Genomic DNA, 17,800 nt, shown 5'->3' on the forward strand with positions numbered 1-17,800 from the left:
GCACCTGGAAACAGTAAAGGGAATTCACTCTGAAGCCATAACTAGTTTAACTTTTGTGACTCCACGTGGCTTCTCCTCTGACTACTTGGAGACCTCTGTTCTTTAGAACCAAACTGTAAATAAATAAATAAATCTTTATTTTGCGTACAGCTCATGCCTTACTGATCACCATGTTCTGTTGGCTCACCTGAAAACTCACCTCATTTAAGCATGCCCAAAACATATTTCCCTAAGAACATCCTGTAGGGGTGGGGTGGGGAAATGGAAGTTTACAGTTTTAAACTAACTCCCCCCCCCCCTTCAAATCAAAAGCAATTGTGTGGGTATCTTAAATTGAAAAAAAATCCTGTCACAACACTCATATATAATCTCTATATTTCCGCTTGAAAAAACAGCTTAAAATGTTTTAAGTAATTATATAAAATAAATTAATATATTGTTGATTTGAATCAATTCATAAACAGATTCATGTCAGACACTTAAAGCCTGCTGATACTGTGGCTACTGAAATTTATTACCACTACTGTCCATGTGTTCATTCATTCCTGATCTCTGTTTCTGAGGAGAATTTTTATAAGCGCAAAGCAGGCTAATATCCCTTTTGTATTTTACGTAGAACTTCCATCTGTAAAGTAAAAGATGTGATGCAGAAAATTAATATGCGATACTCACTCCTCCTTGTGATGATCCTCCACTGCTACCCATAAACTAAAACACAAAAGAAGACATTATCTCCTATTCTGTGTCATTGAAAGTTATTTCTACAGTGAACAATCCTTAATTCCCTCAGGGAAGTGCAGAAGTGGGACAGGGTTATGTCATGAAGGTCTCCTTTCTGGGAAGGTTGTAGAGCTGGGGGGAAAAATCAAGCCCTACTGTGAAGATCACCACAACCACTGCAGCCAAGGCCTTTAGGCCTAGTGAGTACTGGGTATGTGTGTGTGTGTGTGGGTATTCCAAAAGTTTGATTCCACACTAAGGAAATCCCTGCTTCTATGATGAAGAGATTCTGGGAGCACATTGGAGACTTAGGACATGTCTCTTGATGTATAGACACTTTGATGTGCTTACCTGTTTCAGGTAATCAGCACCCTGAAGTGCAAAAAAACCCCCCGTTATTTCTTCATACTTTCAGGACTTGTTTCAATTATTAGTAGTGAGGATCTATTCCAAAAGATATTGATATCACCACAAATTCAGGAGAAAATAGAAATCAGGAAGCAAATGTCTCCTCCAGATTTTGAATGCTGTTTTATACCCTGTTCTCCAGAATGAAGGAAATGAGGAATGTTCATGTGGAAATAATATCAAAATGGTTTGGAATATTCTTGGCTAAGACTCTGAACACGGCCAGCATGTGGGAGCAGGCAGGGTCTGCGGCTGCCTAGAGCACCACTCTGCCTTGGGGGCGTCACCATTCGTAGTACTTACTTTTTTCCACATGTCACCCTAAAATTACAGGGAAAAAGTTAATACTTTTAGAGTTCTTTCATAATACATAGCTACAATCTCTATCAAACCTATTATTTATTGTCTTAAGAGATAATAGGAAAAGAGGAAGCAAATGACATATCTGGATATACTTTTGAATGCTACTTTACATCATGTCCTCCTAAACAAACAAGAGAGGGTCCACAGCAGCAACAGTGCTTAAGGTCTTTTGAAATGCATAGAGTCCTAGTTTTTCTTAGAATATCTGAAGCAGGGCTCAAATAAGAAAGAATGTAGATGGTCTAAGTCTGCATTCCCCACCATTGATTGAAAAGCTCATAAGAGCTGTTACCTCTCTGGACTGCATGGCCTCTATAGCTGATTCTGGAGCAATCTATGCCCTTTTTCAAGGATTAAATAACTCCCTTGCTCAGAGCTACCCTTTGGGTGGGAATATACATGTCACTTTGATGGCCAAGAGGCTGTCTTGCCCCTGGTGGGGGCAGTCACTCAGCTGAGCCTGTGGGAGTGCTGCTCCAGCATCCTATCACCTTTTAGGGTGGGATGGAATGATGAAGGGACACACAGCAAGACTTATTTCAGGTCTGCCTGAGGGAGAATCCAATGGTAGTTGAGATCTGCCTCTGGAAGAATGCAGAGACAGCTCAGGTCTTGCTCAGCAAAAGAGCAGATGGTTTGAAGGGCATCTCTACCTTGTTGGGTGGCAGTGCTGTTTAGCTCTACCTCAGGAACAGAAAGGAGTACCTAGTGGCTTGGCCTGTCTGTTATGGCAAGCAGACCTTATCCCATTTAGTCTGATTCTTGGGAATGGGATGGCCAGTGTGGGTGGAATCCTGAGTGAGTGAAAGGATCCACCCTAATGGCGTGCACCTGGAAACAGTAAAGGGAATTCACTCTGAAGCCATAACTAGTTTAACTTTTGTGATTCCACTTGGCTTCTCCTCTGACTACTTGGAGACCTCTGTTCTTTAGAACCAAACTGTAAATAAATAAATAAATCTTTATTTTGCATACAGCTCATGCCTCACTGATCACCATGTTCTGTTGGCTCACCTGAAAACTCACCTCATTTAAGCATGCCCAAAACATATTACCCTAAGAACATTCTGTAGAGGGGGGGGGGGAATGGAAGTTTACATTTTTAAACTAACTCCCCCCCCTTCAAATCAAAAGCAATTGGGTGGGTATCTTAAATTGAAAAAAATCCTGTCACAACACTCATATACAATCTCTATATTTCCGCATGAAAAAAACAGCTTAAAATGTTTTAAGTAATTATATAAAATAAATTAATATATTGTTGATTTGAATCAATTCATAAACAGATTCATGTCAGACACATAGCTTGCTGATACTGTGGCTACTGAAATTTAATACCACCACTGTCTCCTCTGATCTCTGTCTCAGAGGAGAATTTTTATAAGCACAAAGCAGGCTAATATCCCTTTTGTATTTTACGTAGAATTTCCATCTGTAAAGTAAAAGATGTGATGCAGAAAATTAACATGTGATACTCACTCCTCCTTGTGATGATCCTCCGCTGCTACCCATAACCTAAAACACAAAAGAAGACATTATCTCCTATTCTGTGTCATTGGAAGTTATTTCTACAGTGAGCAATCCTTAATTCCCTCAGGGAAGTGCAGAAGTGGGACAGGGTTATGTCATGAAGGTCTCCTTTCTGGGAAGGTTGTAGAGCTGGGGGGAAAAATCAAGCCCTACTGTGAAGATCACCACAACCACTGCAGCCAAGGCGTTTAGGCCTAGTGAGTACCGGGTATTTCTCTGTGTGTGTGGGTATTCCAAAAGTTTGATTCTACACTAAGGAAATCCCTGCTTCTATGATGAAAAGATTCTGGGAGCACATTGGAGACTTAGAATGTCTCTTGATGTATAGACACTTTGATGTGTTTACCTGTTTCGGGTAATCAGCACCCTGAAGTGCACCCCCCCCCCTTCATTTCTTCATACTTTCAGGACTTGTTCCAATTATTAGTAGTGAGGATCTATTCCAAAAGATATTGATATCACCACAAATTCAGGAGAAAATAGAAATCAGGAAGCAAATGTCTCCTCCAGATTTTGAATGCTGTTTTATACCCTGTTCTCCAGAATGAAGGAAATGAGGAATGTTCATGTGGAAATAATATCAAAATGGTTTGGAATATTCTTGGCTAAGACTCTGAACACAGCCAGCATGTGGGAGCAGGCAGGGTCTGCGGCTGCCTAGAGCACTACTCTGCCTTGGGGGCGTCACCATTCGTAGTACTTACTTTTTTCCACATGTCACCCTAAAATTACAGGAAAAAAGTTAATACTTTTAGAGTTCTTTCATAATACATAGCTACAATCTCTATCAAACCTATTATTTATTGTCTTAAGAGATAATAGGAAAAAAGGAAGCAAATGACATATCTGGATTTACTTTTGAATGCTACTTTACATCATGTCCTCCAAAACAAAGAAGGGCAGGTCCACAGCAGCAACTGTGTAGACATGAATCTTCCAGAAGTATACAGTGCTTAAGGTCTTTTGAAATGCATAGAGTGCTAGTTTTTCTTTGAAGATCCGAAGCAGGGCATAAAATAAGAATGTAGCAAGAATATAGGTGGTCTAAGACTGTATTCCCCACCATTCATTGAAAAGCTCATAAGAGCTGTTACCTCTCTGGACTGCATGGCCTCTATAGCTGATTCTGGAGCATTCTATGCCCTTTTTCATGGATGAAATAACTCCCTTTCTCAGAGCTACCCTTTGGAAATATATACGTCACTTTGATGGGCAGAAGGTTGTCCTGCCCCTAGTGGGGGCAGCCACTCAGCTGAGCCTGTGGGAATGCTACTCCAGCATCAAATCACCTTTGAGGGTGGGATGGAATGATGGATCAAATCATCTTTGAGGGTGGGACACACAGCAAGACTTATTTCAGGACTGCCTGAAGGAGAATCCAATGGTAGTTGAGATCTGCCTCTGGGAGAATGCAGAGACAGCACAGGTCTTGCTCAGCAAAAGAGCAGATGGTTTGAAGGATGTTGGGTGGCAGTGCTGTTTAGCTCTACCTCAGGAACAGAAAGGAGTACCTAGTTGTTTGGCCTGTCTGTTATGGCAAGCAGACCTTGTCCCATTTAGTCTGATTCTTGGGAATGGGATGGCCAGTGTGGGTGGAATCCTGAGTGGGTGAAAGGATCCACCCTAGTGGCTAGTCAGTGAGACTGCACCTACTTGTACCTGGAAACAGTAAAGGGAATTCACTTTGAAGCCATAACTCGTTTAACTTTTGTGACTCCACTTGGCTTCTCCTTTGACTACATGGAGACCTCTGTTGTTTAAAACCAAGCTGTAAATAAATAAATAAATCTTCTTTATTTTGCGTACAGCTCATGCCTCACTGATCACCATGTTCTGTTGGCTCACCTGAAAACTCACCTCATTGAAACATGCCCAAAGCCTTTACACATATCACCCTAAGAACATCCTGTAGGGGTGGGGGTGGGGGGTGGAATTTACAGTTATAAACTAACCCCCCCCCCTTCAAATCAAAAGCAATTGTGTGGGTATCTTAAATTGAAAAAAAAATCCCATCACAACACTCATATATATATTTCCACTTGAAAAAACAGCTTAAAATGTTTTAAATAATTATACAAAATAAATTAATATAGTGTTGATTTGAATCAATTCGTAAACAGATTCATGTCAGACACTTCTAGCCTGTTCATACTTTGGCTACTGCTATTTAATACCACTACTGTCCATGTGTTCATTCATTTCTGATCTCTGTCTCTGAGGAGAATTTTTATATGCACAAAACAGGCTAATATCCCTTTTGTATTTTACATAGAACTTCCATCTGTAAAGTAACAGATGTGATGCAGAAAATTAACATTCTTAAGAGATAATAGGAAAAGAGAAAGCAAATGACATATCTGGATATACTTTTGAATGCTACTTTACATCATGTCCTCCAAAACAAAGAAGCGCAGCAGCAACTGTGTAGACATGACTGCTACTATACATCATGTCTTCCAAAACAAAGAAGGGAGGGTTCACAGCAGCAGGGCAAAAAATAAGAATGTAGGTGGTCTAAGACTGTATTCCCCACCATTGCAGTGCTGTTTAGCTCTACCTCAGGAACAGAAAGGAGTACCTAGTTGTTTGGCCTGTCTGTTATGGCAAGCAGACCTTGTCCCATTTAGTCTGATTCTTGGGAATGGGATGGCCAGTGTGGGTGGAATCCTGAATGGGTGAATGGATCCACCCTAGTGGCTAGTCATTGAGACTGTGAAGATCACCACAACCACTGCAGTAAGTAAGTAAGTAAGTAAAATTTTATTTGTATCCCGCCCTCCCCCGCCGAAGCAGGCTCAGGGCGGCTAACAACACAATGACCAATGGTACCTTAATAAATAGAACAGTAATAAACAACACAATGACCAATGGTACATTAATAAAACAATTACATTAAGAACATTAAAATTGAGCATTAATTTAACCTAAAAACCAGTTAGAGCATTAATTAAAGCAAACCATAACATTATCATTGACGCTATATTCTAGTTAATGCTGATGGCGGATATTTTAGGCCTAGTGGGTACCTGGTACCTTTAGGCCTAGTGAGTACCTGGTATTTATGTGTGTGTGTGTGTGTGGGGGGGGTATTCCAAAAGTTTGATTCCACACTAAGGAAATCCCTGCTTCTATGATTAATAGATTCTGGGAGCACATTGGAGAGTTAGGATGCGTCTCTTGATGTGTAGACACTTTGATGTGCTTACCTGTTTCAGGTAATCAGCACCCTAAAGTGCAAAAAAAAAAGTTATTTCTTCATACTTTCAGAACTTTTCAATTATTAGTTGTGAGGATCTCTTCCAAAAGATATTGATTTCACCACAAATTCAGGAGAAAATAGAAAAGAGGAAGCAAATGTCTCCTCCAGATTTGTAGACACTTTGATGTGCTTACCTGTTTCAGGTAATCAGCACCCTAAAGTGCAAAAAAAAAGTTATTTCTTCATACTTTCAGAACTTTTCAATTATTAGTTGTGAGGATCTCTTCCAAAAGATATTGATATCACCACAAATTCTGGAGAAAATAGAAAAGAGGAAGCAAATGTCTCCTCTCATTGGTGGATTTGTATAATATGGGATGTAAAAGGAAGATACAAATGATCTTAAGGGACCCTTCACATCCAGGCCACTTGCTATTTGAGATCTTACCGTCAGGTAGGCGATATAGAGTGTTGAAGGCTAAGACAAATAGATTTAAGGGCAGCTTCTATCCAAGTTAGGCTAAATGCAGGGTCATGAATGGTTATTTGTTTTTAGATGCATTTAAATGGTCTATGTATATGCCCTTTTTTGGGGTGTTGATGCGTTGGTATGTTTGTGGAAGAGCACCTCATTTCGTTGCTCTCATTTTCTTTTTTGAGAACAATGACAATAAATTTATCTATCTATCTATCTATCTATCTATCTATCTATCTATCTATCTATCTATCTATCTATCTATCTATCATCTATCTATCTATCTCCAGATTTCTAGTGCTGTTTTATACCCTATTCTCCAGAATGAAGGAGAAGAGGTGTGTTCATGTGGAAATAATATCGAAATGGTTTGGAATATTCTTGGCTAAGACTCTGAACATGGCCAGCATGTGGAGACATGCGGCTGCCTAGAGCACTACTCTGCCTTGGAGGCATCACCAAGCACCCCCCTTACTCCCCCTTGCCCCTGCAGAGCACTCCTCCAAGCCTGCCTTCAAGGCAGGCTCGGAAGAGTGCTACACAGAGCAGTATGCTCTTCAGAGGCTTCCTTGGAAGCATCCGAAGAGCGCACTGTTTTAGCTAGGCTTGCCAATCCCCATATCCTAGCGGGGGTTCTCCTGCTTTCCCAAGCTCCCTCCCGCCCCCAGTCAGCTAGGAAACTACTACTTTGATTAACAAATTATGTGAGTACGTTAGAGAGTTTGGACTCGTCTCTTAATATACAGACCATTTGTAGTACTTACTTTTTCCCACATATCACCCTAAATTAAAAAAAAAATACGTTTAGAGTTGTTTCAATAATAAGTAGTGGAATGTTCAAACTATTGCACCATTGCACTCATTTCACATGCCAGCAAGATCATGTTAAGGATCCTACAAGCTCGGCTTCAGCAGTACGTAGACTGGGAACTACCAGAAGTTCAAGCTGGGTTTTGGAGAGGTAGAAAAACTAGAGATCAGATTGCCAACATTTGCTGGATTATGGAGAAAGCACGGGAGTATCAGAAAAATGTCTATTTCTGTTTCATTGACTATGCTAAAGCCTTTGATTGTGTGGATCACAAAAAAACTGTTGCAAGTCCTTAAAAAGATGGGAGTACCAGCCTACCTCACATGTCTCCTGAGAAACCTATATAAGGGTCAAGAAGCAACTGTGAGAATGGGATATGGAGCAACTTCTTCCGGTTAGCTTATGCCGACTAGATAAATGTAGCTTATCAGATTTTAGTGAAATATACTGGATAGTTTTAATGTTAAGATTTTAAGGTTTTTAGGTTTTTTTAAATGTTTTGACTTTTAAATGTATTAACTTTGTACCTTGTTTATTGTTTTGTCGTTGTTGTGAGCCGCCCTGAGCCACTTTGTGGGAAGGGCGGGATATAAATTATAGAATAAATAAAAATAAATAAATAAATAAACTGATTGGTTTAGAATAGGATGGGTTCGACAAGGATGTATATTGTAACCCTGCTTATTTAATTTATATGCAGAGTACATCATGCGGAATGCTGGCCTGGATGAAGCACAAACCGGAATTAAGATGGCCAGGAAAAAAACATCAACAACCTCAGATATGCAGATGACACCACTCTAATGGCAGAAAGTGAGGAGAACCTAAAGAACCTCTTGTTGAGGGTGAAAGAGAGCACAAAAATAGGCTTGAAACTCAACATCAAAAAACCTAAGATCATGGCATCCGGCCCCATCATACCTTGGCAAATAGAAGGGGAAGACATGGAAGTAGTGACAGACTTCACATTTCTGGGGTCCAAGATCACTGCAGATGGTGACTGTAGCCATGAAATTAAAAGAAGGTTGCTCCTTGGGAGGGCAGCTATGGCAAACCTAGGCAGTATAATAAAAAGTAGAGACATCACCCTGCCAACAAAAGTCCGTATAGTCAAAGCGATGGTATTCCCAGTTATAATGTATGGCTGTGAGAGTTGGACCATAAGGTAGGCCGAGCGCAGAAGAATATATGCTTTTGAGCTGTGGTGCTGGAGAAGAATCTTAAGAGTCCCTTGGACTGCAAGAAGATCAAATCAGTCAGTCCTAAGGGAAATCAACCCAGACTGTTCCCTGGAAGGTCAGATGCTGCAGCTGAAGCTCAAATACTTTGGCCACCAAATGAGAAGGGAGCACTCATTGGAGAAGATCATGATGCTGGGAAAAACAGAAGGCAAAAGAAGAAGGAGATGGCAAAAGATGAGATGGCTGGACAATGCTACTGATGTAACTAACACGAATTTGAGCAGACTTCAGAGGATAGTAGAAGATAGGAGGGCCTGGTGTTACTTTGTCCATGAGGTCACAAAGAGCCAGACTAAACTGTGTGACTGAACAACAACGAAAATGAGCTCTATCAAACTTATTATTTTTTGCCATTGTCAAGAGATAATAGGAAAGGAGGAAGCAAATGACATATCTGGATATACTTTTGAATGCTACTTTACATCATGTTCTCCAAAACAAAGAAGAGCGGGTCCACAGCAGCAACTGTGTAGACGTGAATCTTCTGGAAGCATACAGTGCTTAAGGTCCTTTGTAATGCATTGGATATAGAGTTTCTCTGAGGTTCTGATGCAGGGCTCAAATAGGCAAAACAGTAGGTAGTCCAAGACTGTATTTCCCACCACTGATTGAAAAGCTAATATGAGCTGTTACCTCTCTGAACTGCATGGCCTCTATAGCTGATTCTGGAGCAATCTATGCCCTTTCTCATGGATGAAATAACTCCCTTGCCTGGAACTAACCTTTGGAAATATACATATCACTTTGATGGATAGGAGGGTGACCTGGCCCTAGTGGGGGCAGCCACTCAGCTAAAACTGTGGAAGTGCTTCTCCAGCATCCAGTCACCTTTGAGGGTGGGATGGAATGATGAAGGGAAACACAGCAAGACTTATTTCAGGTCTGCCTGAGGAAGAATCTAATGATAGTTCAGATCTGCCTCTGGGAGAATGCAGAGACAGCTCAGGTTTTGCTCAGCAAAAGAGTAGATGGGTTGAAGGGCATCTCCACCATCTAGCATGGCATTGCATTTTAGCTGTACCTCAGGAAGAAAATGGAGCATCTAGTAATTCCAGAAACACTTCACACACACACACACACAGAGAGAGAGAGAGAGATATGATGCTGGAACATGAAGACTCACCGTGACTGGATTCCCCACTACTGATTTTTCTTTCTTTTAAAAAAGCTACCCATCCAAATGGCATTGTCTCTATAGCTGGTTGTGAAGGAATCTGCACTGAAGAGATGGCAATAAATGGGGGAAACAACTGAGAAGGCCCTGCTTCTAGTCATGGTCAATCTTCATGTTCCAGTGTGTGTGTGTGTGTGTGTGTGTGTGTGTGTGAGTGAAGTGCTCCTGGAATTGCAAGTGACCACCAGACTACAGATGTTAATTCCCCTGGAGAAATGACTACTTTGGAGGGTGGACTTGGAAGAGCCTCCACTTCACCATTCCCTGACTCAACACCCAAATAAATATCTAGGAATTTCCCAACCTGGAGTTTGCAACCTTGTCAGACTTGCATATACTGCTGATTAGAGGATGAAACAGGGCCTTCTGTTTCAGCTCTGCTTAAAGTTTGGGGAACAGATTTTTGAAACTTTGCACATATGTAATCTGCTAGTGAAGGCATTTTTGGTACGTGGGAACAAAACCTGACAAACTAGGAGCACTAATAAATTAAGGATAGTAAATTCTCAAAGCACATCAGAAACTTTGGAAAGCTCTTAAAGTGCTATACAGCCTGGGACTAATATCCTTTCTCCCGTATCAAACTACCTGTTCACTCAAGTCATCTTCAGAGGCCCTGTTTTGGTTGTCCCCACCAACCGCTGCTAGATGGCTGGCCACGCATGTCAGAGCTTTATTGGTTAGGGCACAATAACTTTGGGGAGGGACGGTGGCTCAGTGGTAGAGCATCTGGCATCTCCAAAAAAGGGTCCAGGCAAATAGGTGTGGAAAACCTCCGCTTGAGACCCTGGAGAGCCGCTGCCAGTCTGAGAAGACAATACTGACTTTGATGGACCAAGGGTCTGATTCAGTAGAAGGCAGCTTCATATGTTCATATGTTCATGTTGAACTCCCTCCTCAGGGAACATTGTCTCTGTCAGTGTCTTTCACCAGTGAGTGAAGAATTTTGCTTTCTTTGTTCGTTTTGTTTGGCATCTGTCAAGTGCCTTGCCATTTTTTTCTGTTTGCTAGATTGCTTTCACTTTTGTCTCTTCGCTTCTGCTGTGTCTATCTCCTTGCAACAGTTATCAAAATTCCTTCACACTGGTCTGTGGAGGTTACTAAGGGAAACCAAGGTCACTCCTCCAGATTAGGAGCACCTGCGAAAGGGGCCTGGGAATGTCTTGGGGGGAGGGATTGCTGCTTCCCACTTTCTGGCTTCCCACTTTCCTTGAAAAATGTAACGGTTTAAATTACCCTATATAAGAGGGCAAAAAGCCTGCCATGCCAGTCTTTGCAAAGTCTGTCCTGCCTATACACATGCTGTCATGACTCAATAAACTACCATTTATGAAGTGGACTGCTTGTGCTCTTTGAACTGCTGGGGTCTTGACAGCATCCCACCGATAACCATTATTGGCCATCCACCTTGTTCCTGGTGTTTTATGCTAATATGGTTCTGAATTATTCCATTATCTTAATTCCTGTTTTTAATTGCTGTAAAGATGTAATGTTTTCAAGTTCACCACTTTAGGAACCCTGATCAGGTGATAAAAGCAGCTTAAAAATGTTTTAAAGAATTATATAAAATAAATTATTATATTGTTGATTTGAATCAAGCAACAAAGAGATCCATGTCAAACGCTTGCAGCCTATTCACGCTGTGGCTAAAGAAATTGAATAACACTACTTCCTAGGTGTTTGTTCATTTCAGATCTCTCCCTCTGTAAGTCTCAAATATGAGTATGATTTTAAATAGGCAGTCTAATATCCCTTTTCTATTAAAAACTCAATTGAAAAGTAACATACCTGACACATAAAATTAATATGCAATACTCACTTCTTGTGAAGATTTTTTATCGCCACCCATAAGCTAAACAGAAAAGAAGTCATTCTGTCATATTCTGTGACTTTGAAAGTTATTTCTACAGCGAACAATCCTTAATTCCCTTAGGGAAGTGCAGAAAGTGGGACAAAGTTATGTCATGAAGGACTTCTTTATGGGAAGGTTTTAGAGCTGGACAGGGCTTTTTTGTAGCAGGAACTCCTTTGCATATTATGCTATACCCCCCTGATGTAGCGAATCCTCCAATATCTTACAGGGGTTTTCTTACAGGGCCTACTGTAAGCTCTTGAAGAATTGGCTACATCAGGGGGTGTAGCCTAATATGCAAAGGCATTCCTGCTATTAAAAAAAGCCCTGAAACTGGACAAAAAAACCCCTAATGTAAAGATCACTACAACTACTGCAGCCAGGGTTTTAGGCCTTGTGAGTACTTTGTATGTTTGTGTATTTGGGGGCAGGGGGAGGCATTCCAAAATTTCAATTGCACACTTAGGAAATCCTTGCTTCTATATATTATGGGCGCACACTGGAGAGTAAGGACATGTGGATTAATGTACAGACACTTCGTAATGTTTAATTTTCCATGAAATTACTACCCAGAAATGTACAAAAAAAGTTATTGCTTCATACTTTAAGAGGTTGTTTAAATTATTGGTAGTAAGGATCTCTTTCAAAAGATATTCATTTTACTACAAATTTAGGAGAAATGACTCATCTAGATATATTTTCAAATGCTATTTTATACCATATTCTAAAAAAAAAGAGAGATGAAGAGAGTCCGTGAGGAAATTATACCAAAATGGTGTTGAATATTCTCAGCTAAGACTCTGAGCAAGCCTTCCTGACTTCATTGGAGCTCTAGAATTGAGGGGTCTCTCAGCCACTGATAAGGGGCTCTTAAAAACAGTAAACAAACACATTGGGAAGCTACAAAAGTCCTACTGTGAAGTCCACTACTTTGAGTACAAGACGATTACCTGTTAGGAGGGCACTTCACAACTTTGATGTCAGTGCTAAGAAGATACTACTGCTTTGATTAATAAATTCTAGGACTACATTGGAAAGCTGGGATACATCTCTAATATACAGAAAATTTGTAGTACTTACTCCTCCCGCCATTTCAACAACCTAAATTAAAGAAAGAAGTTACCACTTAATACTTTTGAAGTTTATTTTCTAATGACGGGTAGCTGCAAACTCTGTTAAAACCTATTTATTTTATCGTTATCTCATTCTCAAGAGAAAATAGGTAAAGAGGAAGCAAATGACAGATCCGGAATTCTTTATATACTTTCTAATGCAACTTAACATCATTTTCTCCCAAAACAAAGACTCGAGGATCTACAAAAGCAACTGCATAGAAGTGAACACCCTGGAAGCGTACAGTGCTTAAGGTCCTTTAAACTGCATAGGGACCTAGTGTTTCTCTGAGAATCTGAAGCAGGGCACAAATAGGCAGGCCAGTAGGTGGCCCAAGATTGCATTCCTCACCAAAGATTGCGAAGCTCATAAGAGCTGCTACCCTTTTGAAGTGCATGGACTCTATAGCTGATTCTGGAAGAATCTATGCCTCTTTTATGGAGCAAATCACTCCATGCCCAGAGGTACCCTTTGGAAATATGCATGTCACTTTGATGGACAGGGGACTGTCCTGCCCCTGATTGGGGCAACCAACCAACAAATAAATAAATACTTCTTCTTTTGTTATTTATGTACAGCTCCTGCCTACCGGATCATCATGTTCTGTTGGCTTACCACAAAATTTAAATTAGGACAGCATTTCCAAAGCCTTAAACTTGCTATACTAAGAACATCCTGTAACTAGGGAGGGCATGGAGTTTACAGTTTTAAACCAAGCTGTCTCCTCAAAATCATAAGGGGCTGTGTGGGTACCCTCATTTGATAACAATGCCTGTCACAACACCCATTTAAAACTAGTATATATAAAATCTCCAGAGCAAAGGAGATGAGGAGCATCCATGAGGAAATGATAGCAAACTGGTGTGGAACATTCCTGGGTAAGATGCTGATGAAGCCATCCAGAACCATGGAATTAGAGAGTTAACTTGGAAGTGACCTCCAGGGTCATCTAGTCCACCCATCTGCACAGTGCAGGAAATTCACAACGACCTCCTCCCCACATCCCCAGTGATCCTTTCTCCCTCCAGGGACCCTGGCCAAACTGGCCTGGAGAAAGCTGCTTCCTGACTCCAAAGTGGTGATTGGCAATTCCCTGGGCAGGTAAGAAAGGGCCACAAGAGCTAAGCAATGATACAACCCTTTCTGCCCTCCCTCTTAGGATCTCCCTAAATAAATAGAATCAGTATTGCTGTCAGATGGCCATCTAGCCTCTGTTTAAAATCCTCCAAAGAAGGGGAGCCCACCACTTCTTGAGGAAGCATGTTTCACTGAGGAACTACTCTGACAAGTTCTTCCTAATGCTTTGTCAAAAACTCTTGATTTAATTTCAACATGTTGGTTATTGTCTGAACTTCTGGGGCAACAGAAAACAACTCCACAGCACCCTCTATGTGACAGCCCTTCAAGTACTTGAAGATGGTTATCGTATCGCCTCTCAGTCTTCTCCTCCTGACTCAAAATTTTGATATCACTGTTAGGAAGATACTGCTGCTGTGACTAATAAATTATGGGAGTACATTGGAGAGTTGGAACACTTCTATTAATATATAGACCATTTGTAGGCATAGTCTTATATTTTTTCTTTGTAAGTTATTTCTACAATGAATAATTCTTAATTATCTCAGGGAAGTGCAGAAAGAAATTGGGATAAAGTTATGTTGTGAAGGTCTCCTTTATGGGAAGGTTTTTGAGCTGAACACCCCACCCTTACTGTAAAGTTTAAAACAACCACTGCAGCCAGGGCCTTAGGCTTTGAGAGCACTTGGTATGTGTGTCTGTGGGTGGGCATTCCAAAATTTTATTCTACTCTTAGAAAAGCCCTGCTTCTATGATGAATAAATTCTAGGATCACATTGGAGAGTTAAGACATGTCTCTTAATGTACAGACAACTTGTTGTGCTTACCGACTTCACAACGTCCATGCCCTGAAGTTCAAAATAAATAAATAATAAAGTCATTTTTTCATACTTGCAGGAATTGTTTCAATTCATTGTAGCTAGGATCTCTTTCAAAGGATATTCATCTAACCACAAATTCAAGAGAAAATAGGAAACAGGAAATACTCATCTGGATATATTTTCTAATGCTACTTTATACCATGTTTACTAAAATGAAGGAGATGAGAGGATTTCATAGGCTTGCCAGCCCCCAGGTGGGAGGCTTTTACAACTGATCTCCAGCTGACAGGGACCAGCTCCCCTTGAGAAAATGGCTGCTTGGAAGGGTGGACTCTATGGCATTGTACCATGCTGAGGCCCCTCCCCTCCCCAAATCCCACCCTCTCCCAGATCCACCCCCAAAGTCTCCCGGTATTTTCCAGCACGGAACTGGAGTTCATGTGGAAATAATAGCAAAATGATTTGGAAAATTCTCAGCTAAGACTCTGAGCAAGCTCTCCTGACTTCAGTGGAGCCCTAGAATTGATCTGTAGATCTCTCAGCCACTTGGAATAAGCAAAATATGTTGTGAAGCTGCAAAGGTTCTACTGTGACGGTCACTATTTGGAGTACAAGTCAACTCTTAGGAGGGCACTTCAGAATTGCAACATGAAAGCTAGGAAGGTACTACTACTCTGATTAATACATTTTTGAGTACATTGGAAAGTTGGAACACATCTCTTAATATAGATAATGTGTAGTATGCATGTTTTTCATCATATCAGCTTCTTAAATTACAGGGCGGGGGAAGTTTCCCCTTAATACTTTTGGAAGTTTTTTTCAATGATAAGTAGCTATTATCTCTGTCAGAACTAGTTATTTTACCATAGTCTCAAGAGAAAATAGGAAAACATGAAGCAAATGACACATCTGGATATACTTTCTAGTGCTACTTTATGTCATGTTCTCCAAAACAAAGAAGAGAGGATACACAGCAGCAACTGTGTAGAAGTGAATATCCTGGAAGCATACAGTTATTAAGGCCCTTTGAACTGAACAGAGTCTGAGGCTGATTCCTTACCAGCAGTTGCTCCACCCCCAGGCTTTTGCTGGCTCAAGCAATCCATTCCCCACCAGTTTCTGCGTGAGCGCCTTTTGATTCACAGCTACCTCCCATCCCCCTCACAGCAACCGGATCTCAAAAAAACCAGCAACTAGTGGGGAATCCATCGCTTGAGCTGGCTCAAGCAGAAGCCTGAGGGCGGAGCAACTGGTGATGAGGAATCAGTCCTAGTGTTTTCTCCGAGGATCTAAAGCATGGCCCAAAGAGACAGGACAGTAGGTAGTCCAAGACTGCATTCCCCAGAATTGATTAAAAAGCTCAGAGGAGCTGCTGCCTCTCTGAATTGCGAAGAAGAAGAAGAAGAAGAAGAAGAAGAAGAAGAAGAAGAAGAAGAAGAAGAAGAAGAAGAAGAAGAAGAAGAAGAAGAAGAAGAAGAAGAAGAATTGAATTTGTACCCCGCCCTGCACTTGGAGTTTCGGAGTGGTGTACAATCCCCTTTCCTTCCTTACCTAACAACAGATACCCTGTGAGGGAGGTGGGGCTGAGAGAGCTCTGAGAGAGATGTGACTGACCCAAGGTCACCCAGCTGGCTGCATGTGGAGAAGTGGGGTATCAAACCTGGTTCTCCAGATTAGAGTCTGCCGCTTTTACGGTGGTTTCACACAGGAGATTTGCCCCAAGCTAGCCCCGCCTCCCATTCGTATTAAGAGCTCTGAAGAAGGGAACTTTAACTCTGAGAAGCTCATATCCTGAAAATCATGTTGGCTTTCAAGGTACTACTAAACTTGAATTTAGCTGTCCTACAGCACACCTACATGACAACCCTCTGAATCTTGTTTACATGTTTAAGTTTTGCAAAGCAAATCTGAATCACGGTATTATTGCTAGGTTTAGATATACATGAAGTTGCCTACAGAAAAGCAGACAGCGTCGATCTGAATGACTCTTAGCATGATGCACATGATGAATAAAATTGCATGATGCATTGTATAACTGGATAATGCTATGCAAACTGCCCCCCCCCCCCATTTTTTTGTAAAAGAAGCACAAGTTTGCTGCCGACTTTGGAGTGAAGTTTCCTTTGGGGAGCTAGAATGAGTCAGCTGTGGTAGCACACTGAAGATTTTGAAGACTTAACATAAAGATGATTTGAAATACTTGGGTCCCCAAGTATATCAAGCAATCTGGGAACCTACATTATAAGAAGCATAGTTATTTCTTCATACTTGAAGACATTGTTGAATTGTGTGGTAACTACAATCACTTTTGTGTGGGAAGGAGGCATGGTATAGCCCAGGGGTGGCCAAACTGACTTGGGAGCCACATATGGCTCTTTCACACAAACTGTGTGGCTCTCGAAGCCCTTCTCCACTGCCCCATCAGCTGACTTGGAAAAGGCATTTGTCTCTTTAAATTATTTCTCCAAGCCAGCCAGTGGTTTGGAGAATGCATTTACAGTTGCTTTCTTTCCACCTCCCTCCTCATCTATTTCCTTCCTTCCTTCCTTCCTTCCTTCCTTCCTTCCTTCCTTCCTTCCTTCCTTCCTTCCTTCCTTCCTTCCTTCCTTCCTTCCTTCCTTCCTGTCTTGCAGCTCTCAAACATCTGATGTTTATTCTATGTGACTCTTATATTAAGCAAGTTTGGCCACCCTTGGTATTGCCCAATATTTTCAGATCCTGGGAGCTAAGCAGTGTTGGGTACTTGGACGGGACTATAGTCCACTGAGCCTCCACTTCACCATTCTCTGACTCAACACCCAAATCTCTAGGAATTTCCCAACCTGGAGTTTGCAACCTTGTCAGACTTGGATATACTGCTGATAAGAGGATGAAACAGGGCCTTCTGTTTCAGCTCTGCAGAGGAGAGTGCCAAACCTCTGCTTCTCACTTGAAACCCCTTTGCTGGGCTCATCAAAAATCAATTGAAGGACCCTGAAGACTCGGAATAATTGATTGATAACTTGTAATACTTACA

The sequence above is a fragment of the Heteronotia binoei genome, chromosome 17 (assembly GCF_032191835.1).
Source record: "Heteronotia binoei isolate CCM8104 ecotype False Entrance Well chromosome 17, APGP_CSIRO_Hbin_v1, whole genome shotgun sequence".
Taxonomy (NCBI): Eukaryota; Metazoa; Chordata; class Lepidosauria; order Squamata; family Gekkonidae; genus Heteronotia; species Heteronotia binoei.